Here is a 26,982-nt window from a genome sequence, read left to right on the forward strand (position 1 = left end):
CTGGGTGTATTTACTTAAGGGGAGTGTGTGCATGCAGCTCTTTTTCTGAGCCGATGGTGGCCCCAATTAGCCCATCCCCCCAGGGCAAAATTGTTAAAAAAAAGAAACGGGGGGAGGGGGGGTCCTCCTCTCCAGGCCTATGTAAATTTACTATTTTGGGGTATTTACAAACTATGAGTTTTACCAATCGTAATTTTATGACTTTGGAGACTGCACTGTCAGGTGAAATTAGGATAGGCCTATCTTTTTATATGTGGGGTTCCTGCCATGTATGCAAAATCTCCACAGTCGTATATATAATTACTATTAGTAAAATTAAATTCACATTTTGTGAATACCAAAGAAATAGTAGACTTATACACAAGTGTAAGTTTACCTTTGTGAATCAGGTACTTTAGTGAGATCATATACATACATGTTGTACATTGCGGTATGAACCACCTACTTGCTATGGATTGTCACAAGGAGCACTGGACTAGTTATAAATAAATATGACCAAAAATAAACCAGTACAGACAAGCGTTTTTTGGCTACACATATTTTGATGTTATAGTAGGTCGCTTTTTACGTGCTTTGAAACATTTTTGTGAATAGTAGTTTTAACTGTATTGTTGATTAGATTAATTGTTTTAAGGACAAAATTGTCAACATACATTAACTGTCTGACTGGGTAAAAGCCTGTAAAATACCTGCTTGAACAAACTGTCTGAAAAGAAACACACAGTGCACTAGTTGTTGCTTTAAAATATTTCTGTGTTAGCCAAAGCGCTTATGTCCTCGAAATTTGCTGACTTTACTGAAGGCTTTTAATGAGTTTATTATTCGGTTATACATGCAGCGCGCTAAACCATATGCTCATGCATAGGTGGGAGATAAATCACATTAGATAATACGCCAGTGACGCTTTAAAAAGCTGACTGTCGCCTCTTCTCCGTGTACTACACGGAGGGCCCATCTCCCTGTGGTAATTGTGCAATTACCCTGCCTTCTCACGCGGATTACTTGCAGTATTTGAACAATACCACGTTTAGAAAGTAATGAAATGCGCTTGTTATCCAAGGGAAGGATGTGTGCCAGCGGTGGTTACCGGGGAAGGACAGCATCTCCGTGTCAGATAAATACAGTGCGCTGTCCTCTGACAAGAGTACAGGAAGCCGCAGCGTGAAGACCATCTGCCTGGATTCTTTTGCAAGAAAGGGCTGCTATGAAAGTCACTGTTGACATGCTTAAATTAGCGGCCTCCCCGGTGTGCCCAAATCAAATAAAGCAGGCCGCTTGGAGTCTAAACAGGTTAGTACTGTCCTTGCGGGCCGCATCTACTGCACCGACTATAACTAACAGGGCCTTCTGAGCTCTCGCAGGCCGGGGCGTCGCAGTGACGCAGCAGTCGGTCCTCATTTAACTGTGCACGGTGGGCGGAGACGGAGAGAGGTTCTGGGGCAGACACAAGCCAGGAGCAGGACGAGATGCCTACGGATATTATCAGACATGTCAGCAGTCTGATGATGCTAACAGCGTTCGGAACTCTTCCACTTTCATTGTTGGAGCAAATGACTTGCTTCAGTGGCAGTCGGCATATTTAAACCCGCATGTACAGTGCGTGACTTTATCCAGAAATCGCACGTTTGTGACCTTAGACTTAGAGCAAAGTTGGAGTAAACCGAGATTCCAGCGCTTTTAAAAATAAAAACACAAAACGTAATTAGTGGAACAATGTCAGAGTCCCTTTCCTCATATGTTTATTTGATATCATTTTGAGCATACTATATGTGTTTTGCTTTACATTTTTAAAGATTTTTATGATTCAGTTAACCTTACGTCATGGATTTTTTTTCCCATTCGACATGCCAGAAAACATCTCAGACAGAGAAAAGACAGCATAGCAATTCAGAGCAGCTGGAATTTACTGGAAAACATCGCTTATTTATTTTATCCTAGTTTGTGCAATAATTATTTATTTATTTTTATGTTATTATTTACATTCAACACTCACGCAACCAGACAAGCATTTCAAAATGAGTCTAGTACGCCACTGCTAAGCGAATGATATCTCTGTTTGCCACAGTTAATTTCTCCGAAGTCTTTTTCACGCTGATTATTTTTGGAAATTAAATGTTTTGTTTGCATGTCGTTCTGTTGGCGCAGATGTGCCACTTAATATCATGACAAATATATTAGGGATCTGTTTTTGATTGTTGCAAAATTGAGGCCTAATTTACCCGTGAAATACAAGATGCAAGAAACATACTTCAAGCGTGCAATCATAACATCGGCTGAAAATATAAAATAGCTTCTAAAAGCAAATGAGTGTAATAACTGTTTATTAAAAAGATGCCGATCTGTTCCACGCACAGCATTTCCCTAATAATGCCCCTAATACTGAACGGTTCTAGCACATTACAACAGACCGTTAAAATAATAAGAACAAAAATTCAATCAACTTTTTACTGATTTTATTTAAGCACTTAGGTGCTATATTGCGAGAAACAAACAGGATGCGTCTCATTTCCGGCATTAAATATGCTAATGTAATCTGAACAGCAATCATAACACATTGAAAAAAATCATTCCTATACAAAAAACGTGACCACAGACATCATTAATACGGATCAGAATGTCTAATGTAATGTGTGTGCTCCAGTGGCCTTCAAAATCAGGAACAGAAAGTGTTCCTTGGCAAATTAGTTCTCAGGAGGCCTCTGCCGAAGCTGGAATAAAACAATTTTCTTTTTTTTCATTTTCAACAAACATCAGTTCTTTTTTTTCATGTTAATATCATTAAACAATCCAGACAGTGTGAGATTTCTGAGGGGTTGTTCTAGACAAAAGGACCATTTCCTGTGGGGTTTCCCGCCGCCGTGTAATCAATATTTTATCAATGTATCACCCATTGAACTGTAAGCCATTCCTGAGTGCCGAGATAACAGGGGATTCTGTCAGGGTACGGTTCAAGGTGACTAATATTGTCAGGTCTCATCCGTACTCACACATTTAATGTACAATTGTGTTTCTGCCGGTGTGATATTATTCCTCAACCACGTCCACACGAAGTACGTTCTTTAATGAAAAAGGGAGCATAATTAGAGAAGTACAAGTGAGTGAGAGAGCGCAAACTGACAAAAAAATGTAGAAATACATCACACTTACACGTAGTAAGCACAAGTCATGAAGAGAAATGCCATGAGTGCTGATAGTATCCACAGTTATATTCTGAAATGTGTAGTTAATATAGAGATTTAAGTAGAAATGGAACTAATACAGAAATGTGTGAAACAAAATGGTTAATGAGACGTGATTATTCCTGAATCCATGTTGTGTAGCTGCTAAAATGTAAGATGGCATACGGAAACGTTGAACGTGGTAGGCCTCAGGGCCAGAGCTAGGAGGGAGGGGGAAGGTGGTTCAATTTCACAACATGGATTGCACTAATGTTTAGTAATAATGAGTAGGCCTTGATTTATAGATGTGTTTACCGAATCAATAGAATAAGAGTATTAACATGCTAATAGTTAAAGAAGAAGTTGAATACTATAAAAATGTTGTAGGGCTGGAAAGCTTTAACGTTGATTTACACATATTAGTCTGGGCCGGGGAATGTTGCAACGCGGTTAGAAGACCATGAGATTTGGGATTTGGCTGCAAATGTCTGTCTGGAAGAGAAAAGGGGGTATTCAATTATAAATAATATCAATAGAAGTTTGTTCAAGAAATGGACCAGACATGGAGGAGGGTTCCGGAATGTTTAAGGGGTATCAGCGGGCCGGAGAAGAGTCTGAGAAGCAAGGTCGACTCTAACCACAAGGCCTCATCATGGAAAAAGCCAGAAGCTACACCACGTGAGGGGCGTCTCACGAGGGGCGTCCTAAATGTTGTTGGATTTTTGTATTAGGGACAGCACCCCTGGGTGGAGTGAGAGCAGAAGCCTGAGGACCCTTTAGAGAGCGGATGGGTAGGCAGAGAGGGGTCATGATTGGAGAACTATAGGTTTTCACCAAGAGCTTAAGAGTGGGTGGCTTCCCTTGGGGGTCATTCACTGCTGACACCTTTTGATAGGTTGAGACCTGGTTAAGTAGGGATACCATCTAGAGCAGGGTAGGGTCAGCCTAACCTGTATTTTCCCTCCGGCTGTAAATGACTGATAGATTTCAATATGTGTCTATGCTAATAGCACTATTGTTTTTAGAACTGGTGCTTGTAGTTTCCGTTGTTCGTCTGAGGGCTTTCAGAGAGCACATGTATGTAGTTGGGCCCGTGTATCTGGTGAATCTCATTTTGAGATGCTTGTACCTGCAACTTATCTTGACCTTATAATAAATCTTTGAAAGCTAGAAGTTGTTTGTGATCCTTTGAAGCGGAGTCCTTTATTGGGTGAACTAACTTGGTAAGAGATGCACTTTCTTCTCTCAATGACAGGCAATAAAGGTTCAGTCGACCAGATCGGGGTTTTAGATCTATAGTGATAAGGTATTGATCAAAATCTCGCCCTTCCAGTTGGTAGCTATAGAGGATGGTTGCCTTCTTGAGGAAGGTGATCTAGGCCAGGTTAGATTACCCCAAGGCCCCTAGAGACCGATGATCGGAAGAACCGCCCGCCGAAGAAGGACCGGATGACGTGAGACAGAAAAGCAGCAGTATCGGTCGAGAGTGAGTATAAAGGGTCATGCGTGCTAGATTGCGGTGTTTTGTATTGTATCTATGTTGTAATGTCTGGCGGAGTTGAATGCCTGTAGAGAGACTGTGGAACAGGTTGTGAGCGCGCGCAACCGGTGGAAATCTTAAGCTCAAGGAGAGCTTAAGTGGTTCGGGTGTATCGGACACCCAGAGTAATTGTTAACTAGTGTGAAGGGGGTCATGAGGTACCATTGATCACCCGAAGGACCAGATAGGGGGAACGTAAGAGTGAGTGCGTGAGTAACGGACGCTGGTCGGAAGTTACTGTGTGTGTAAAGAACCTATCAGAGAGACGATAGACATCTCGTCAGTTGTGTTGACAATTACAAATAGACTGTGGACGTACAGTCGAGGGAAGTGACCGCTTGGTCGGAAGTAGTCATTTTTCGGTGTATGAATGGGACGCGTGCATGACCGCGAGGAGAGCTGAGAAAGGAGGGGTGCTGCTGCGAAGCGGAGACTAGTGACGTCAGAAAGTGCCGCGCTGGGATTGGCCGGCCGGTGAAAGACCGCGCTGCGATAGGCCAGCTAGCAAAGCCGCGCTAGGATTGGTGGATTGTCATCAGGAAGTAAACAAAGTATTCAAGCTGGAAATTTTGCGCATAATTATGAAGTGTTTTAAATGGTTAAGAGCGCTGTTTAAAAGAGAGCGCAGGGGATCGTATGAAGGGGAAGAAGCCCCGCCGGAGGGTACGCCAGCTCGTTACATGGGGACAAATGTTGGGCTGCACACGATTCTGTGGATCTCAGAATGGAGTAAGATTACAGATGGAAATGAGGAACTCACGTTCCCGAAGTACGGGACGTTCAGATTAGAGGTGCTACACAGATTAAAAGCAATTATGACCTCTACGAGACCCTTGCCTAGACCAACTCAGTTTGAAGCCCTTAATGCATGGATTAGGGCAGCGCATGAAAAAAACATGAACAGACGGCAAGAAAGAGTGAAACGTTCGGTAAGGGCAGTACAGGATGCCAAGTGGGATGCGGATGCTAAAAGATGGAGGGTGCATAACATGGAAGTAAATAAATTATATCCAGTGTTAGAGATGCCCGGGAACAAAAGCCCCCTAGAAGAGGATGACGAGAGCGAGACAGAGGACAGCCTGATAAACAGATTATTGACAGACAGGCCACCTCCGTATAACAGAGCAGGGGGAGATGTCGAGAATGGAGAGAAAGGGGGGGGCAATGCAGGAGAGCATGGGCCGCTTCCCAGTCCCGATTGGGATCCAGCTGCAAAGAAAGAACTGTCCCAGCCTAGCCAGGTGCAACAGGTGGTCGGGAGGTTTGTGGTGCAGAGGCCGCCAGAGACGGAGTGTGCCACATCCTACGCATTGCCCGATGCACTACAGGTACCTGTTACCATAGGTCCTATAGTATCGATATATGACCCAGATAGGGCTAGAGGGGAAGAACGGGTACGGAGGGACAGAGAAAGAGCAGAGATGGCAAGGAGGAATGATACGATCAACTCCCCAAGCCAGTTGCCGATACCAAGAGAGTGGAGCACCCCAGTACACACAACAGGAGATCTGGGGGACATTAGATGGCCAGAGGATATGAGGGGACCAGGACGGAAATCCTTTCAAGAGTTAAACGAGTACATGAAGAAATGGGATGAGGCAGTTGAGGCTCACAAGAACATCATAGCGGCGGAAGCTGAAAGGGAAAGTCAGGACAGCAGAGCCCGGACTCACTGCGGGGCTGAAGAGAGCAGTCCGGAGTGGGACGGGAGGGAGAAGGACAGTAGGAGAGGCACCCATTGGGCCCGGAGTGGAGGTAGATCAGACCTGGAAAACGGGGGCCCAGAAAACGGGGGGGTGTCTCGCCCAATACATAATGAAGAAGACAGGAGGGCTCGGGAGTACAGGGACAGCTTTAAGTGTATCCACTGTGTGCCCGGCAAGAGAGAACAGAGTGGGAGTTGCGAGAGGCCGTACCATAGTCCCTGTGATGACGGACATGAGCGCAGCCCAGGGAATATGGGAAACCAGGAAGGATCGTATCAGATACTGAGTGATACGAGGCTAAGAGGGAATGGGGACCGAAGGGAGAATAGCAGAGAGGCCTACTGTGAAAAGAGAGGAGAGAATGGACAAAGTGAGATAGGGGGTAACAGGCCCGTGTTCCATCACCTTCCAAGATCGGATGGCCGAGCATGGGATCTGGAGAGATGGGAACAAGAGAGAGCACTCCCCAACTCTCCCGAACCCAAACGTAGGGCCCGGAGTTGGGATGGGAGAGAAACCTGTGAACCTCCCTTGAAGGAGTTATTGCGAGCAGAAATAAAAGCCAAAAGACTCGATGTCTCCAGCTTAAAGTCAGATCTGGATGACATGGTAGACGGTACCCTGCCCTTAGAACGAATGGACATGTATGAGCAGGATGAAATTCTGTTCATGGCAAAGGACGTAACTCGAAAGGCGAGGGCAATCCATGAGAAATTGGTAGAACTAGCAGGCAAATATATGGTGGACTTGTCAAGAACCAAAGCATTACAGGGCAACCACAGGCTACATTACACAGACCGAGATCTAGATGAGAGGAGAACCATCGGATTGAAAACACACATAAGGGAACTGATCACTGGAATAAGGACATGGAGGGCCCTAGATAAGTGGGAAGAGAGGTGGTCCAAGAAAGGGACCGTCAGGAGAAGCACACTTGGTATGACACCAGGAAGACAGCAGGGAGTAGAGGCATACCCTTTGAGGGAAGTTGCAAATGGGACCTACGTCCACGTCCCGTGGAGTAGGGGAGATTTAGCTGCTTTTACCACCTCTTTCCCCAAACTGCGGGAAAACCCAGTGGAGTGGTATAAGCAAGTTGAGAGATTCGTAAAAATCTCAAAGGTCCTATGGATAGATTTGAACACGCTGTTTGACATAGTAGTGCCAGGGGATTTGTGGACCGCATGCAAGGTTAGCGCTGAGTGGCCCACCATAGAGCCCGAGAGAGATGCTAAGACTAATGGGCCGTCCGAGAGTGTGATGGCAAAGTTCGAGAGAGTATTGACTTGGCTGAAAGATAAAGTGCCAATGCAAGACATAGATTGGGTAAAAATTGACCGAACAAGACAGGAACCCAAAGAGACAGTTCACGAATACTATGAGAGACTGCTGAAGGCGTTTAAACAGTATAGCGGTCTGGATGTCATGGATCCGAAGGACATAGGGCAATTTGTGTCCAAGTTCGTTTTGGGCCTGAGACCGGATATTAGTTTAATGATACAGCAACACTTGATTTGTTGGCAAAATAAACCCCTAGACGAAATACTGAGGTATGCCAGGTACTGCTGTGATGAGATAGACTCCAAGGCTAAGAAACTAAAGGAGAAACTGATGGTGGTACAGATGCAGGCAGCAGGGAAGGGGGGACAGCAGCAACAGCAACAAGGAACAGGTACTGGAGGAAAGAAACAGTACAGCCAGAACAAGGGCAATGAGGAGAACTCCACCTTTAGACCCAGGATAGATATAGCTGCCTTAAAGAAAACAACTAGGTGCCACCAGTGTAACGAGGTGGGGCATTGGAAACGCGAGTGTCCCTATAATGTTGAGATAGGAGACCAAGAGGTAGAAGAGGAAGAGACCCAGAGTGCGCCTACAAGAGGGATAACGCAATACCAGGGAAAGGTGCTCAAAGGGGGGGGGCCTCCTCCCCGAGCCCAGTTCCCGCAGGCACCCAGAGTAGGGACTATGGGTAAGACATATAGACAGATGCCCCTGTTTGTCGGAGGAGAGGAATGCTATTATGTGGACCCACTAACTGGACAGAGAGTGGAAAGGGATGACTGCACCCTCGGGGCAGCTCTGGAGGTAGACCAGAGGGGACCCTATGTTGAGGCCGAAGTGGCAGGGTTCCCCACGACATTTCTAGTGGACACAGGAGCCACTCGATCCACGATCAGATCAGCCGCAGTTCCAGGCCTGCCCATGTCTGGAGAGACCATACAAGTGGTGGGGGTCGCTAACAGGAGAATGACCAGTCCTCTGACTGAGCCCGTGCAGGTGAAAATAGGGAAGTACAGTGATGAGCACCAGTTTGTGGTTTGCGATTCTAGTCCTGTATGTCTGCTAGGAAGGGACCTTTTGTGCAAATTGAATTGCACCATATATTGCACACCACAGGGAGTGGAGGTATTGACTAATGACGATGATGCTGACTTTAAAGTCGCCAATTCCAGAATATGTGTGGAATTGTATCCCACTCTGACAGTAGACGAGCTCCCCTGGGATCTGAGAGAGACAGTTGCTCCAGAAGTGTGGGATTTCACTGGGGAAGAGATTGGGTTGGTGAAAGGGGTGGACCCAGTGAAAATTGTAGTGAAACCACATGCTGAGTTTCCAAGAACACCTCAGTATAAATTGACTCCAGAAACGATTGCAGGCATAAAACCCGTGATTGAGTCCATGATTAAGCAGGGAATACTGAAAGAAATCGTGGGTAGTCCGTGTAACTCCCCGATTATGGGTTTGCAGAAACCAAATGGGAAATTCCGGATAGTGCAGGACCTCAGAAAGATTAATAATATAGTCGTTTCGTGTTGTCCAGTGGTACCGAATCCATCAGTGATACTGTTTCAGATACCGTTCCAAGCAGAATGGTTCACTGTAATTGATCTTTGTCAGGCTTTCTTCTCGATTCCTCTGGACGAGGAAAGCCATTTTCTTTTCGCATTTAAGCTGGAAGGTCGCGTCCTAACATGGTGTCGTATTCCTCAGGGGTATACAGAGAGCCCATCGATCTTCAACCAGCTCCTAAAGAAAAATCTTGAAAGTCTAGTGCTGCCCCAGAGGTCAGTTCTGGTCCAGTACATAGACGACCTCCTTGTGGCGTCAGAAACAGAGGAAGCTTGCAGGGAAGACTCTATTGCTTTGTTAAATCACCTAGCTGAAAATGGGCATAAGGTGTCCCCGGGAAAATTGCAGTACTGCCTGACAGAGGTGCAGTACTTGGGACACAGAATTGAGAAAGGTAAGCGAAAGGTGTCACCAGACAGGATAGAGACCATCATGAAGATGAATGCGCCTAAAACACAGAGAGAAGTCAGGATGTTCCTAGGAATGGTGGGATATTGCCGACAGTGGATTGCAAACTTTTCACTGAAAGCAAAGCCCTTGCAAAAACTGACGCACAAGGAGGTGAGTGATCCGGTACCATGGGACAAAGACTGTTTGATGGCGTTCCTGCAGCTGAGAGAGGACTTGTGTCGTGCTCCGGCTCTGGGAATGCCAGATTACGATAAACCATTCTTGCTCTACTGTTGTGAGAGAGAGGGATGCGCGCTGTCTGTGTTAGTCCAAATTCATGGGAATGCCCGTAGACCAGTCGCGTATTTCTCGGCTACTTTAGACCCAGTAGCCGCAGCGTTGCCCGGATGTCTCAAATCCGTTGCCGCAACAGGTGTCAGCATTGAGAGGTGTGAAAATGTCGTCATGGGGCACCCGTTAGAGGTGCATGTGCCCCACTCTGTTGAATTGTTGATGACCAGGACCAAAACACAGCATCTGACGAACAGCAGGCTCACGCGCTATGAGCAAGTCATTCTTGCTGCAGAGAACGTGACCCTCAGGAGATGCTCTGTTTTAAATCCTGCTACCTTGATGCCACTTCCAAACGATATTGAGGATGATGATGAATGTACAGACCATGACTGCCTCGATGTGACTGAACTATGCACCAAACCAAGACCCGACATCGTAGATGAGCCACTGACCGACCCAGATGAAATTTTCTTTGTCGATGGCTCATGTGTAAGAGACGAAGTTGGGCAGTTGAGAGCAGCTTACGCTGTTTGTACAATTACTGGAGTAGTGGAAGCTGGATGCCTGGAAGGAGTACACTCCGCTCAGGTAGCCGAGATTATTGCCCTGACGCGTGCCTGCCTGGCAAGCAATCAAATCCGAGTCACCATATACACTGACAGTCAATATGGTTACGGGGTAGTTCATGATTACGGGCAGTTGTGGTCTCAAAGAGGTTTCATGACCTCTTCAGGCTCTCCCATTCGCAATGGAGAGTTTGTGCGCCTGTTGTTAGAGGCGTTGCAATGTCCAGCAGGTATCGCAGTTGTGAAGTGCACCGCACATACCAGAAATATGGACTTCGTGTCACAAGGCAATAGATATGCCGACGAAGTCGCGCGGTATTGCGCGGAAACAGGGTACTCTTTCACAGAGGTGGAAGTGGGTGGAATAAATGTAAGGACTGAATTAGCCATGATATTGGAAACTGTTGATACTTGGGACGAACTGAAAGACATGCAAGAAAATGCTCCTGATTGTGAAAAGGAAACATGGCAAAAAGCAGGATGCGTGGTGGGAGAGGCCCATTTTTGGGTCTCAGCAGATGGCAGAGCAGTGTTGCCCAATGAGATGGTGAGCCCAATGGCCCGACACATACATGGTCCTGTCCACTTAGGAAGAGATGCTATGCTGAGAGTGTTTAGACAGACCTGGTACAACCCTAAGTTCAGAGTAGCAGCTGAAGCCGTGTGCCAGCGTTGTGTGACGTGTCAGCAGTTGAATGTAGGGAAAAAGACACCAGTTGCACTGAGCCACATAGGGAGGTCAGGAGGTCCATTCAATCGAATGCAGATAGATTTTATTGAAATGCCAAGGTGCAGCCGCCTCCGTTATATCCTGGTGGTTGTTTGCGTTTTCTCCAGATGGGTTGAGGCATATCCTACACGCAGGTGCGACACCCTCACAGTAGCCAAGTTACTGCTTAGGGAGCTTATCCCGCGCTTCGGGGTGCCGGCCTCTTTGGAATCAGATAGGGGAACGCATTTCAACAGCTCGCTTGTGAAAATGATTTGTGCAGCTTTGAACATAGATCAGAAACTACATTGCAGTTATCGACCAGAAGCTTCAGGAATTGTGGAGCAAATAAATGGCACCATCAAGGCCAGAATTGCAAAGGTGTGTTCATCAACATCCTTGAGTTGGCCTGATGCGTTGCCATTGGTCCTTATGAGCCTCCGTAGTACCCCGGATAGGAGAACGGGTTTGTCTCTTCATGAAGTGTTGATGGGAAGAGCAATGAGGTTACCTTCTGTCCCAACTGCTGCACTGATTAGCATCACAGATGATATGATCCTGGACTATTGTAAGGGGCTGTCTGACGCCATTCATTCTGTGTCCCTTCAGGTGCAGGCTGCCGAGGTACCATCGTGCCAGGACCCGTGTCATGACTTGCTTCCTGGGGACTGGGTCCTGGTGAAAAAACACGTGAGAAGCAGCTGCTTGGATGTTCGTTGGCGTGGGCCCTTCCAGATCATCCTGATCACAAACACGGCAGTGAAGGTGGGAGGCCTGCCCAACTGGATCCACGCGTCGCACACGCGGAGAGTTCCAGCACCTCTGGAAGACACAGCTCCTCTCTCGGATAGACGTCCAGCTGCGGACCGAGAAGCCATAGAGGGGGCTAGCCAAGCTGTAGAGGTGCCAGCGGAAGCGAGGAACGAGTCTGACCAAGCTGAGGACGGTCAGTACAGCAGCGAGACAGACGACGCTACTGAAGGAGAAAGTAGCTGGGAGTACGAGTCAGACGCTGACAGGTCTGACAGAGAGCGTGAAAAAACAAGAAGAAGACGGAGTAGAAGGGTACGTGGAGAAGCTGATTGGCCGCAAAGAAGGAGCTCTAGCCTGAGGTCAACTCCGGAGAGAACCCTTCCTCCGATATCAGAAGACTCAGACCCGGAAGAAGGTGCTCAGGGCGCTGAAGCACCGGAGTTGAGGAGGTCAAGAAGAGTGCGTGTGCCTAACAGAAGATACTCCACCCCTGAGTGGACATATCTGGCGACAGATGGCTTCGAAACCAGTGACAGGGAGGATCCGAGCGGTGGTAGTGTCCAGTTCTGAGCCCATCGTAACAGTGGAAATACGACTGTTAGTACCCGGAGTCGAACAAGAAGGGTCACTGACATTCATGCTCCCCCGTCCTCCCCGCCTCAGCAAGTTAAAGCACATGTTTCTCACAGAATTGCAATTCCCCGATTTTGGTACAAAGATATCAGCCCAAGAAGAGCACAATCTTCGTATGGAAATATTGAACTTTGCTGTCGAAGCTGCAGGCGAGCGCCTGATAGTGGATGCTTAAAAGACTTTGTAAATAAGCGTGAAGAAAAGAAGATTACCTAGCGCCCAGGAAGCAGAGAATCTTAGGGACTTTCCCTGAGTTGATGGAGAAGGGCTAGGGTTGTCTATATTGAACTATTAAAGGACTTTTGCGAAGAAGGTTGTCAGCTTCCAGTTGTGTGGTTCTAAGGACAAAGGAGTAAAAGAGACTGAAAGGGAACGAAAAGAAAAGAACTTTGTGCTGAGTTACGAGAGAGCCACACTGTCTGACGAAATGGAGGCCGGTACCCAGAACCGCAGAGCGAAATGTATAATAGGTACACTAATAGTAGGGGTGATAATATTAATAGCTTTAGTAGTAACAGTCTCCTATGTAAAGGGACATGAGGAAGAGGCAAAGGTAACTGATGTGAAATCTGTAGAGGCGCTTACATCCACCGTTGCTGGTGAAAAAGGGGAAAACACACAAGAAAAAGCGTTATTAGCTGCAGAAGCCCGCAGGTTACACGTGGATGAGTCCCAAGGTGACTTTAGGTCAAATGCTTATGCTAAATTATTATATGAATACGTGGATGCCATGGAGGTCAAGGACTGTTACGTCTGCATGCAGTTGCCGGCGTCTGTAGATGAAGGCATTCGATATCATCACCTCCCGCTGACATATGGCATTACATGTAGCTTGTTGCTTAGTATATTTTATGGGAGAGATAGTTTTGAATACTATTTCTCCAATTATGATGCAGTGTTACCAGAAGTCCCAAATTATAAACAAATGAATAAATGGGACTACTGGAAGAGTGAAGACAGGTTAGCAAAGTTTTTCATTCCTTGGATTACCTTAGATACTTCACATGCCCGTAGACATAACCTGACATGCAAGGTGTCAGAAGTCGAGAAAAAGTTTATAGGGCAGGTGGATGATCGAAATAGGAGACAAAAGATTTTGAAAAAATCAGGACAATGGAAAACAGATTGGACCGAGGAAGAAAAAGCACACAAGAGAAAGGGTAGTAGTGGTCCAATAGCTTTAGATAGAACGCAGAGAGGAAAGTTATGTCTTCATAGAGCCAAAACTTATTATGAAAATGTATACGTGGGAGAAGTTAGCTGTGAACATGCTTTCAATTTAGAGTACTACACCAAGGACTTCCTGAAGGGAATGCAAGTGATTCCAAATGTATATTTTGTATGTGGAAGAAATGCCTACGTGAGGCTACCTGATAATTGGTATGGCTCATGTTACTTGGCAATTATCTTCCCTAAAATATATCATGCCCAAGACTTAGAGATCATCGAGGGCAAGACATCATCGAGGGGAAGGAGAGATGTAGGAGGTGTAGAAATGGTTGGAGATGTCTTTGGGGCTGTGTTCCCTCTTCTGGGATTAATCCTTAATGATTTTAAAATTAGACGACTGGCAACAGTCGTAGACAGGTTGTCTGCCAGCACTGCTCAGTCCTTAATGCTGGTAGAAGGAGAGATGCAATCGATAAGGGCTATGGTTCTCCAGAACCGCCTTGCATTAGATGTCCTATTAGCAAAGGAGGGCGGAGTCTGTAAGGCTTTGAAGGTCCAAGAATGTTGTACTTACATTCCAGACAATTCAAAGCCCCTTGAGAAAGTTATTAGGAACATAACTGATATTCACAAAGAGATCGAAGACCTGAGCAGAGAAAATGTCTGGGAAAAGGTGGGCCAAGGAATAAGTGAAGCTGGAGGTTGGCTCACCACCTTAGGCAAAAGCTTTGTGTGGAAAATACTAAAACCTATCATCATAATATTGATCTGTGGGATCGTGTTATGGGGATTGGTGAGGGTATTCAAATGGTACAGAGCAAGAAGGTCAGAGAGGGCTCAGAGAAAACAGCTGCAGAGATTGGCTGCCATACAAGATAGTCAGTACCGGAGTCTGAGGGCTCTGGAAACACAGAAACGAGTTATGCTAGCAATCACTGCAGTTTAAATGTTAATGATGACCCCGAGAGGTCATCAAAGGGGGGAACTGAGAGAGCGCAAACTGACAAAAAAATTTAGAAATACATCACACTTACACGTAGTAAGCACAAGTCATGAAGAGAAATGCCATGAGTGCTGATAGTATCCACAGTTATATTCTGAAATGTGTAGTTAATATAGAGATTTAAGTAGAAATGGAACTAATACAGAAATGTGTGAAACAAAATGGTTAATGAGACGTGATTATTCCTGAATCCATGTTGTGTAGCTGCTAAAATGTAAGATGGCATACGGAAACGTTGAACGTGGTAGGCCTCAGGGCCAGAGCTAGGAGGGAGGGGGAAGGTGGTTCAATTTCACAACATGGATTGCACTAATGTTTAGTAATAATGAGTAGGCCTTGATTTATAGATGTGTTTACCGAATCAATAGAATAAGAGTATTAACATGCTAATAGTTAAAGAAGAAGTTGAATACTATAAAAATGTTGTAGGGCTGGAAAGCTTTAACGTTGATTTACACATATTAGTCTGGGCCGGGGAATGTTGCAACGCGGTTAGAAGACCATGAGAATTGGGATTTGGCTGCAAATGTCTGTCTGGAAGAGAAAAGGGGGTATTCAATTATAAATAATATGAATAGAAGTTTGTTCAAGAAATGGACCAGACATGGAGGAGGGTTCCGGAATGTTTAAGGGGTATCAGCGGGCCGGAGAAGAGTCTGAGAAGCAAGGTCGACTCTAACCACAAGGCCTCATCATGGAAAAAGCCAGAAGCTACACCACGTGAGGGGCGTCTCACGAGGGGCGTCCTAAATGTTGTTGGATTTTTGTATTAGGGACAGCACCCCTGGGTGGAGTGAGAGCAGAAGCCTGAGGACCCTTTAGAGAGCGGATGGGTAGGCAGAGAGGGGTCATGATTGGAGAACTATAGGTTTTCACCAAGAGCTTAAGAGTGGGTGGCTTCCCTTGGGGGTCATTCACTGCTGACACCTTTTGATAGGTTGAGACCTGGTTAAGTAGGGATACCATCTAGAGCAGGGTAGGGTCAGCCTAACCTGTATTTTCCCTCCGGCTGTAAATGACTGATAGATTTCAATATGTGTCTATGCTAATAGCACTATTGTTTTTAGAACTGGTGCTTGTAGTTTCCGTTGTTCGTCTGAGGGCTTTCAGAGAGCACATGTATGTAGTTGGGCCCGTGTATCTGGTGAATCTCATTTTGAGATGCTTGTACCTGCAACTTATCTTGACCTTATAATAAATCTTTGAAAGCTAGAAGTTGTTTGTGATCCTTTGAAGCGGAGTCCTTTATTGGGTGAACTAACTTGGTAAGAGATGCACTTTCTTCTCTCAATGACAGGCAATAAAGGTTCAGTCGACCAGATCGGGGTTTTAGATCTATAGTGATAAGGTATTGATCAAAATCTCGCCCTTCCATGAGGAACAGAACAACCATTACTTAAAGCAAAACTAATTACGATTAGTGCAGGATTATCTTAAAATATATTTTTATACAATGGCTTTTAAATTTACTGGTGTGTGAAATGTGCATGAGTTCCCTTTTTTGTAATTACGCAAAATTGCAGAAAATGACACAACATTACCTGGAATGGAAATCTGGCATTTAGTGCTATATTTTATTACGAAATGTGCCGTTGTTTCTTTTTTGGACAGGAGGACGCATTTCAAGCTAAACAATTGGGCAAAAAAACATAAGTGCAGCGATCAGCAACTTCTACCATTTTTTGTCATTCGCATTCTTCCTTGGCTCCTGCAATAGAAATTTTACCTCACCAGGCTTGAAATTACATAACGTAGCGGAATTTTGAGAATTTTGCATGACAACCGCAAAACGAAATGCTGGAAAGTACGCAAAGTTACTCTGACGCATCAACATTTTTACCTAGGCCTCTTTTAGATTTGGTACATGTAGTGGATACAAAAGGGAAGCTCTTACATTTTAACACTATTTTTTATCAAATCTGTACACTTAAACGTAATTCAAAAAGGTTTACAGTTTTTATTTTTCACATTTCTAACACACAGACAAAAGAACGTTTAACTGCTCGGGTGCTAAGGATGTGCTTGACAAGTCCTCAGCACTGGTGCTCGGGTGCTGAGGATATGCCCGACACGTCCTGGCACCCTCCCATGGGGGAAGCACAGGCATGCGGGCCACCCACCAAACACCCCCACCTGGGATGGCAAATGCAAAAAGAACAGATGATGTATGGAATGCTGAACAAATCATACATTCACCCCCTAGCCACAGATCTGGGTAAATTCTTAGTTTTTTGGCTAGCCACGCCATTCCATTTTGGATCCAGCCATATGCAAATCAGTTTTGATCTTACTCCGTATGGGAACAATCCAGTCCGAACTGCCAGTTCAGGTCCTCCCTGGAACGGAAACAAACTTCCTGGGACCATTTTTTTGGTCTCAGCACTCATCAACCAGGCTAGCTTGAATCCGGTGGCATAGTGCACACAGGACCCACATCTGGGTATACGTCTGGGCATGCCCTTCCAACTTAGGGTGAGACAAATGCAAAAAGAACAGATGATGGACTGAATACTGACCAAATAAAACATTCACCCCCAGTCAAAGATCAGGGTTAAATCCTTAATTAATTTGCTTGCCAAGCCATTCCAGTTTGGACCAAGCCATATGCAAATCAGTTCTGAACCTGACCCCCACCAGGGATGGCAGTGGAAGCACTTCCACTACCGTTTCCGATCCATGCCCCAGTGATTTGATGACATCAGCAGACGCACAGCACACCAACATTGTCAAAGGTCGCTGGGACACAGTGGAAGCAATTTGATTTCAGTGCGTCCAGGAGACAGGTACGTTTTTGGTCCTGGTAGGAATCCGGAGGACAGAGAAAGACCAGGGGGAAAGGAAAGATTTTTCCTTTACTCTAGTGTCTCTCTGCTATGCATTCCTGCTGCAGGATCGCGGGTAAGGCCACGATCGCCTAGCAGGAATGCACCAACTAGACATCAGGGATGTTCTGTTGCGTGGAGAGGTGCCTTGGGTAAGGGTTGCTCTCCATTCTTTGGTAAATGTTTTAGCCCATTTCTGCCCCTAAGGGGCAGATCAGCCATTTTGTAAGCCGATCTGCCCCAGAGGGAGGTGGAAACTACTACACAACGGGGTTTTATTGTATGTGTATGCCTGTGTAGTGGCTCCTTGGGAAAGTTTTGCACACCATTTTTGTGAGCATGTCTTGTTTTTTCCCTCACTGGGGGTAGATTGGCCATTTCTCAGGCTGATCATCCTCCAAAGGGAGTGGAAAACCTTTAGACATCAGGGATTTTTTTTATATGTATGCCGGAGAGTAGCCACATGGGCAAGTCACTCCCCATTTTTGGGGACATGGTTTGGCCATTTTGTGCCCCGCAGGACAGATTGGTCATTGTTTAGGCAGATCTGCCCCCAAGAGGGATGGAAACCATGGGACACCAGGGATTTTATTTTTATATGTTTGTGTATGTTGGGGAGTGGCTCTTGGAGCAAGGTTTGCTCCCCTGTTTTGGCTGCTTTCTGCTCCTGCCCCTGGGGTGGATCGGACATTTTTAGGCCAATTTGCCCCAAGGGGCAAACACCCACTAGATGCCAGGAATTATATTTTTATATATGCGGGTGGAGCAGCCCCTTTGCCAATATTGCTCTCACATGTCCTTTGTTTTTTGCTCTTCCAGGAGGAGATCAGACATTTCTTAGGCCTGCCTGCCCACAGGAGGCAGGGGCCAGAAAAAAACTAGACACCAGGTAATATGTTTCTGTGTGTGTGTGTGAGTGAACTATCATTTGTCTGGCAGTGTGCATACACTGACATTTGGCTAGCGGTGTGTGTGGATTGACAATGTGGCTGGCATTTGGCTGATGGTGTGTGTGGAATGGCTTCTGGCTGGCATGGCTGGCATTGCTGGTGTTGGGATGGTTGTGTGTGTGTTAACTGGTGTTTAAACTTGTGTTTGGCTGGTGGCTGGGGTAAGGGTCATTCCCCTCTGAGGTGTCACTTAATTGCCTTTGCTTTGTTCCCCCCTGGGGGAAGATAAGATATCTGTGATGCCTATCTAGCTCGGGGCAGACCTCATAGTGTTCTATAATGTTGACTGTTTTAGTTCATGTCATCATTTGCGATCTTAATAGTTTATTTCTCTTTTTATTGTAGTGCAAATCTTTTGATTTTCTTGGTGGCGATTCCTGCTTGCGGTTTTGACACTGGTAGATCTGCAGTTTGTGTAGTTGCATGTGTTCTGTAAATAAACTTTTTTGTAATGTTTACTTCAAATGAGTATCATTTTCCTACTTGAATGTTTATTTTCATTTTTTTAAACAATCTTCATTCATTTTGCAATTACAATCCCCACCAACCTCATCTACCTCCCTCCCCCATTCAGACAGGTGTGTTTATAATATACAGCTATATCACAAAAAAAAACATTACAGTCTTTCATGAGGTACAATAAGTTTCTCCTATAAACTACTGACTAAAGTGACCTATGCAGTATCTTTCCTTTATAATAAAAAAAACAATGCACGTTCTTTCTCACTCTCTTTAAAGCCCACATCCATACACACAAAGTGGGATAGGTGTTCTTCTTACATTATTCTCCCCTTTGAGTTTGGATCCAGATAAGTAAGGGGTTCCACATTTTCAAACCTTTTCTACGTAGGTTACTCTTTTCGTTTATAAATGGCAAATTCTAAACTATACATTTCCAGCCACCTGGCAAGCCATTGGTGGAACACTGGTGCGTTGGGGTCCAAACAGGCGGATGCAATACTCATTCTTAAAACTGCAATAGCGATAAACATCAGTTCATGTCCTGTTCTTACAAGATTAGTTTCGGAGGCCCCAAACAAAATTACACCATTAGTCAATATTATTTCGGTCTTTGACACGTTGGTTAAAAATTATGCAATATCTTTTTTAAAACTTTTTTAACCCATTACATGTTGAAAAGATATGACCACTCTCTGCATTAAAAAGTGTGCATCGAGGACAAAATGTTCCGTTTCCACTCCCCCATTTGGCAATTTTATCAAGAGTGTAATACAAAAAAAGCAAGTTTTGTAAAATTGTGCCTGTAATCTGGTAGACATTAAAATGGATTTTGACATCTCATATGTATACATAAAGGTCTCATTTGTTATCCCTACTTTCACTTGCCACTTCTGTGAATATTTATCCTGGTCATCTGGCAGGGCTGCATTTATAAGTGTATATACCTCACCAATAGAGCTTACTTCATCCTGAAGTACTCTTTCAATAATTTCCACTTTCTCAAATTTGACCCGTCCCCCACTCTTCCGTAACAGAAAATCTCTATTCTGGCGGAATAAAAAAAATGCCAATCTAGAGTAAAATCTTTTTTAGTTCTTCAAAAGATCGGATCCCTGTGGGGAAAAAGAAACAGCCAATCTGATCAATTACAGATTTCTTCTATTTTCCCATACATGATTCTCTAAAAATCTCCGGGAGATTATCATTATTATCTAACAGCGTATAAAAAGATAGTCTGCCTATATCGAATACTCTCCGTATGGCACTCCATGCTTTAAAAACACTAAAGAGGGTTTTAAACTAGACATTTTTGTAGTAGCTGTCATGTAATTGACACCACAAAAAGCCACTGGTCTCTTTCCCCAACACAAATTCAAAAATAGATGGAATTTTATCCGTTCATATGTCATCCCTTTTAATCTGTCTCAACAAATAAGAGGGAGACTAGGAGCTGGTTGTAGTCCAGTACCCGTGCTCCTGATAATAATCACAATACCAAATAAAGGGTAACTGTTCCAGAGGTAGGGGTACTAAAAGTCACCCACTCACCCTAAGTAGAGGAAATAAGGTGGTGAAGTGAGAGTCCTAGGTCTAGAACCCACTAGTCACAGGCAAGCACATGTCTTGTCTCTTGTTGTCCTCAAATACCCCGAAGGATGTCATGCTTCATCATCGGGCAATTGCTCCTCGTCGGGCCGGCGTTGCAATGCCCTTCGGGTCCCCAGAAGAATCACTTTGGCGGGGACCTTTTGTTACCACAGCTGTCAGAGGGGTGCGGGTGAGGGATTCCTATGTGGAATATGAGAGGGTGCGTAACAAGTTAAAACTGGCTAAGGGATACCAGGAGTCGATTCCTTTATTGTAAATGTACCTTTGTCATAATTAAAGACCCTGAAGGTCGTGAGTTACTCCAACAGGCGTAATGTGCCCCAGTAACTAAAAGGTCAACATGTTTCTTGCCTCACTGGTCTTAAAGATCTGTGGCTCTTTACCAGGACCAAATAATATCCATACAGATACACAGGCAGGCTTGATGGCGGGCAGGTGCTGAGAACCAGTACACCGACGGAAACTCCCACAAAGGTGCAGGTGACCTCACACGCTAGCCTATGGAGCAACTCTTTCCATACCTTTAGGTTCCTTCAGGAGCAGTTTAACTATTTAGTTTTAGCCTTACTGTAGTTATTCAGAGAATTGGGCCTCCCTGATTTAGTATGGTTTCTTGATTCCTTCACTCACTTTCACTGTCACACCACGACTTTTTTGGTCCTGATGAAGCACCACGGATCTTTATGAAAAGTGAGGCGCGAAACATGTTGACCTTTTAGTTACTGGGGCACATTACGCCTGTTAAAGTAAGTCACGACCTTCGGGGTCTTTTATTCTAACAAGGGTACCTTCACAATAAAGGAATTGACTCTTGGTATCCCTTAGCGAGTTTTAACTTGTCATGCACCCTCTCACCCTCAGCTTAGGACTCCCCCCAACACACCTGAACTCATCTGACGGCTGTTCTAACAAAAAATCTCCACCAAAGTGACCCTTCTGGGGACCCGTAGGGCATTGCAGTGCCGGCCCGACGAAGAGCAATTGCTCGATGATGAAGCATGACATCCTTTGGGGTGTGTGAGAGCGACAAGAGACAAATTACTGGGTTTTAGACCTAGGACTCTCCCTTCACCGCTTTATTTCCTCTACTTCCGGTGAGTGGGTGACTTTTAGCACCCCTACCTCTGAAACAGTTACCTTTTATTTGGTATCATCCCTTTTAATTTACAAAAACTCCCGGCTATACGTTAATATGGTTGCCCAATAATATAATTTTAAGTTGAGAAGTGCCAGCTCTCCCCTGTCCCTAGTTAAGGTAAGAAATGCATATGCCCGTCGTAGTCCTGGGTTAGCCTAAACAAATTGGGAGAATATCTGCTCTATTGCTTTGAACAACTGTGGTGTAAATTCCAGACAGGTTGCTCTAAAAAGGTGTAAAATCTTCGGAAACAAAGCATTTTAATAACGTTAGACCTTCCTCCAATAGATAGGTGCAGTTTATTAAGCCGTTGGAGATCTTTTTGAATAGTATCCATTAGGGGTTCCACATTATCCTTAACCACATTACCTACCCGAGAAAATATACAAATGCCTAAATATGTGGCCTTTTCTACTACCCGTATGTCAGTCATCTTAGCCTTGTCGTTAAGGACAACCTGAGTTTTATCCTGGTTCAGTGCATAACCAGAGACTTGTCCAAAGCGTTCTGCCTCTTCTTCAATGGCTATTACGGCATAGTTTGGGTCAGCCGTCACCACAGCAATATCGTCTGCATAGGCCAAGGTTTTAGTAGCCCAGTTCTGAGACCACATTGCTGGTATGTGATCATTATCATCTAATTTGCGAATAAACGGATCAATGTAGATCGCAAATAAGAGCGGGGAGCAGGACATCCCTGCTTCGTACCCCAGAGGATTGGAAACTCCTCGGATAACATGCCATTTACCATCACAGCCGCTGTTGGTTCGACGTATAATCTTTTAACTGCTTGAATGAATCCATCCCCTATCCCAATCCTAGACAGGGTAGCCCATAAATGTCAAGAGACCCTATCAAAGGCTTTTTCTGCATCCAGCAAAACCAAGGCCATAGGGTCTCCTGCAACACTGGTGATGTCAAACAGTGTGATGACTCTCTGAATGTGATCTATAGTGGATTTCCCTGGAACAAACCCATGCTGGCGCTCAGAAATAACTTTATATATAATAGGTGCTAATCTGTTTGCTGGCAATTTCGAATACATTTTTGAATCACCATTGATTAATGTGATAGGGCGGTATGAACCCAATTGTACTGGTGGTTTATTTTTTATTAAACAAAATTAAAATTTTTGCTCGTGATCATGATCCAAGGGGTCGCCCACCACTGCATATATGCACCATTAGATCAGTGAGAATGTTTTCAGCTGACTTACGAAGATAACATAAAATTTGGTCGGAATACATTTGTTCCCCTCGCTTTCCCCCCTACCAGACCATTAACAGTCAATAAGATTTCCTTCGAGCCGGGTTGACAGTCTAGACTTTCTCAATCTTTTTTCTTTCTTTTCATGTGGTATGATGTCTTGCTACCCTTCAATGTTCCTCTGCCCACTCACATAATTTGCTGTACAAAGAGAGCAATAAAAGATCAGGCCAATCACGGGTCAATAATCTCTCGGACTAAATTTAGTGAGGTTTGCTGCCTAGTGCGAACTGCCAGCTGGTGACCAATTTGTTCATTAAGCTCATAAACCATTTCTTTCTGAGCTACAGCTTTACTCACTGCTTTATCTGTAAATACATTAGCGATTGCCATCTTTGCACTTGCTACCTGCCGCTGTATTACCTCTAGATCCTTGTTTTCTCTAACAGCCCTCACCAATGACTCTTCTTCCACCCCAGATTATCCTACAATGTCTTCATAGATTGCTTGGCCGTTTATTAAGATTTAGGGAATACCGTAATGTTTCTCCCCTAATTCCAGCCTTCATGGCGTCCCATACTATTTCAATTGAGGTACTCCCCAGTTTTATCTTCCAAAAACCTTGGGATCCGCTGCCTCATGTGTGTACAATATCTCATAGCTAAAAGCAAAGATCTCTCAAATGTCCAGGACCTTATATTAGGGTTGGCCTTTTATATTTCTAGCTTACATACCAACGGGTTATGGTCCGACAAGACCTGTGGTAGTTTTTCTATTTGGAATTTGGATTTTAGAGAGTTAGAAATAAACACAGGGAGTATATTGAAAATCAGGCAATATGACATCTGTCTAGAAACCATTACTTATCTCTCTCCACCTTGGTGGAAGAATTGTCCCGTGTTGCGGTTGTGGGTATGCGTGGAGGATTAGTTGACATTGACGGGATTCGTGGTGTCATCAAGTGGCCGCCATTGACTCCTGTCTGAATCGGGCATCGAGCTCATGTCCTCGGGGGCTCTTGTGAGGGACCCTGGGAGGCCCTGGTGTGGCTTCTCCTGACCAATGTTGCTTGGGCCGGGCATGCATACATCCCTCAACAGTTGCTTGGAGACTACAACATGTCTCCGGAAGAATCACTGTATGAATCGGCTACAATGGCAGCAGGAGGAAAGGAAAGCAGCAAGTAACCATCGCGGCTGCCTCACTGTGGCGAGAGGAGTCGTTAAGAAGAGAAATTTGCAGACCAATAAGGGTAAAAAGCAAGTAAAAATTGAGCCAGAGAAAAATGAGCCTCCAGTGGTGCCAAATATTTGGCGAAAAAAACACTCAGTGAAACCGGGAAAACACAACCTTCTATTTCAAGTATATTTTCACCCATAGGCGTCCCTAAGACGAAAATTCAGAAGAAAAAAATGGGCAATGCCATTCGTAAGGGCGAAGCAGACAGAGCAGTAAATAACCTAACACTGGAGGCAGCTCAGATGGCAACATCCATTGATCTAAATGAAATGGCTGAGGCTCCCTATGGGGGAAATGTGACTCCCGGGCTGAGTAAATCTGGGAGTGCTAAAACAGAGGTACTGGTGCATATGCTATGTATCAATCTAGTTTGAAAAGCACCAATGAAGGAAGGACGGGCCCCTGTGGCGGATACAGATATGCTATGTTTGGGAAATAATGAGCAAAATAACGGAGTGACATACGGGACAAGCAAAGCACCATCCCCTGGGAGGGCAGGTGTAAAAGGGGCTATGGAAGCAGGCTATCTGTCCCCAGATATGCCAGGGGAAAAGTTCTTCTCTCTGACGGAAGAGTCAGAGGTGTTGGATATCAGTGTACCTATCAGCAGTGATGAGGACGCTGGCTCATCCTCAAGCAATAGTAGCCCAACAGAAAAAGTCACCACTGCTAGAAAAAAATTTAAACAGATATCAGGGGGAAAGATGCGCCGGAAGACCCCTAAGGAGTAAGAATTGGTGGAGGAGCTGGGTTGGGACTACTCAGCGACCCTAATGCTGTCCCCAGAGGTGACAGATGAAGATGGGAAACAGCCAGCGGTTGATGTTGGTGGGGGCCCGGAACATACCAAGAGAGGGAATTCAACCGAACCATCATTAGCTTTGATTCTGCAATCTCTAAGAGCCTTCCAAGATGATGAGAATGCCAATAATCGATAAGCAAGGCTAGCTACCAAGAAACGTCAAGCCTCAGTATGGAAAGTGGGGAAAATCTTCTGTGACATTGCGGAACGGATGAATATGGTAGAGTCACGCACGGAAGTGCTTGAAAACACAGTCAAAACCCTGCAGGTACCATCTATTTCTCAGGATAAGACTCTCAAAGATGTCATGTGGAAGCTTGAGGACAATGAGAACCGACAATGCTGTAAGAATCTGAGGCTGCTAGTGGTAACTGAGAACCTTGAGGGTAATGATATGAGGAACTTTGTCGTAAATATGCTGAAGGATTCAATACCAGAACTGTCAACCTGGGACTGGGATAAAGAAGTTCAAAAGACTCTCTGATTCCCTTTAACTCCATCAAGACACGCATCGGAAGGAAAAAAAATTCCCCGTGCCTTGTTGATCTATTTCTGCAATTTTCTGCTTCGACAGGCCATGTGTGATCTAGCCAGACCGAATGCCAAAAGACATTTTGAAGGACTTTCCTTTTTTGCCAAACCTGACTTTGCACATGCCACGGTGGAACAGAGATGGCAGCTTAGGCAATTAATGACTCAGTTTCAAGCAGAAGGAGCCCTGGTATTTCTACAAAATCTGGCCAAGCTCAAAGTGATATATAAAGGTCAGAACTTCAGCTTTAATGCAGGGGTCCAAGCCCAGAAGCTGCTGGATGACATTACAGCAGGGACTATGGGTGTTAAAGCTTGAAAACATAGAACAAACTCAAATAATGAATTGGCCTAAGGGTGATATCAGGTTTACCACAGGATATGGGTATATCAAGGTGTAGTAACTGAAGGGGGAGAGGTGGAAGGATACAGACGTCCTCACACAGGCTTATGGTTGAGCCTGGCTGCCTAGATAATGGGGTGGGGGGTTAGTAGAGGGATGGGGTGGATTTTCAGACAGGTGATAAGAAGGGTCAAGATAAATTCATATAGCATTTTAGATTAGATAAACAGTGGTGTATCTCTCACAAAAAGAGCAGTGATGTATGGTGGACATAGTATTTGTATCTTTTATGGTAATGGGGCATTTGTGTTAGGCATATTGTGCAAAACTGCATGGGGGTATTGAGAGTCGCATCTATTAATATATGTGACCTAAATGATGTGAAAAAAAGGCAGAAAGTTGCGGTTGGGCTACAATCAATGGGTGTTAATATCATATGCCTCCAAGAGACGCACATAGATGGCGCACAAATGCATATTTTGAAGACACCTGGGTTTAGAGTGATACGTGCAACAACATAAGGGGCTAGGGTTCCGGGAGTTATGATTTTGGCCAAAGGAGATGGGATGCTGTTTAAGCTATAAAGTTCAGACAAATATTGCCACTGGGTGACCACCTAATGTGAATTTGGTGTGAGCAGAAACTAACACTTTGTACATTATATGGCAGTAACAGTGATGATCCTGCAGTGTTGGACGCTATATCGAGTGAACTCACTTATTGGCCTCTCCCACTTATTGCCTGCGATGATTTCAATATTAACCTGCTCAGTGATTGGTCTAAGGAGGAGGGGTGGCGATATGTGGGTAGACACCCAAGGTATTTAGGGTGTTAAAAACATGTGTCAGACTCACGGGTTGGTCGACTGTTGGCAGTTATTAAAATCAACTTATCCAGGGTATACGTATTTTTCCAATCTGCACCCGACCCATGCCAGATTAGATTATGTGTTTATTTCTGTTGGACTTGGCCCTTTTGGCAGGTTCTTTTTGCTTGTAAATGTGACCTGGTCTTAGTTGTTTTTGGCTTCTGCGCACTTTAACACTGTGTCCCAGTGTAAAGTGCGTGTGCAGTCGGAGTGCGTGTGGAGAGATTGGCCTGCCCTAC

The sequence above is a fragment of the Lissotriton vulgaris genome, chromosome 5 (genome assembly GCF_964263255.1).
Source record: "Lissotriton vulgaris chromosome 5, aLisVul1.2, whole genome shotgun sequence".
In the NCBI taxonomy this organism is placed as follows: Eukaryota; Metazoa; Chordata; class Amphibia; order Caudata; family Salamandridae; genus Lissotriton; species Lissotriton vulgaris.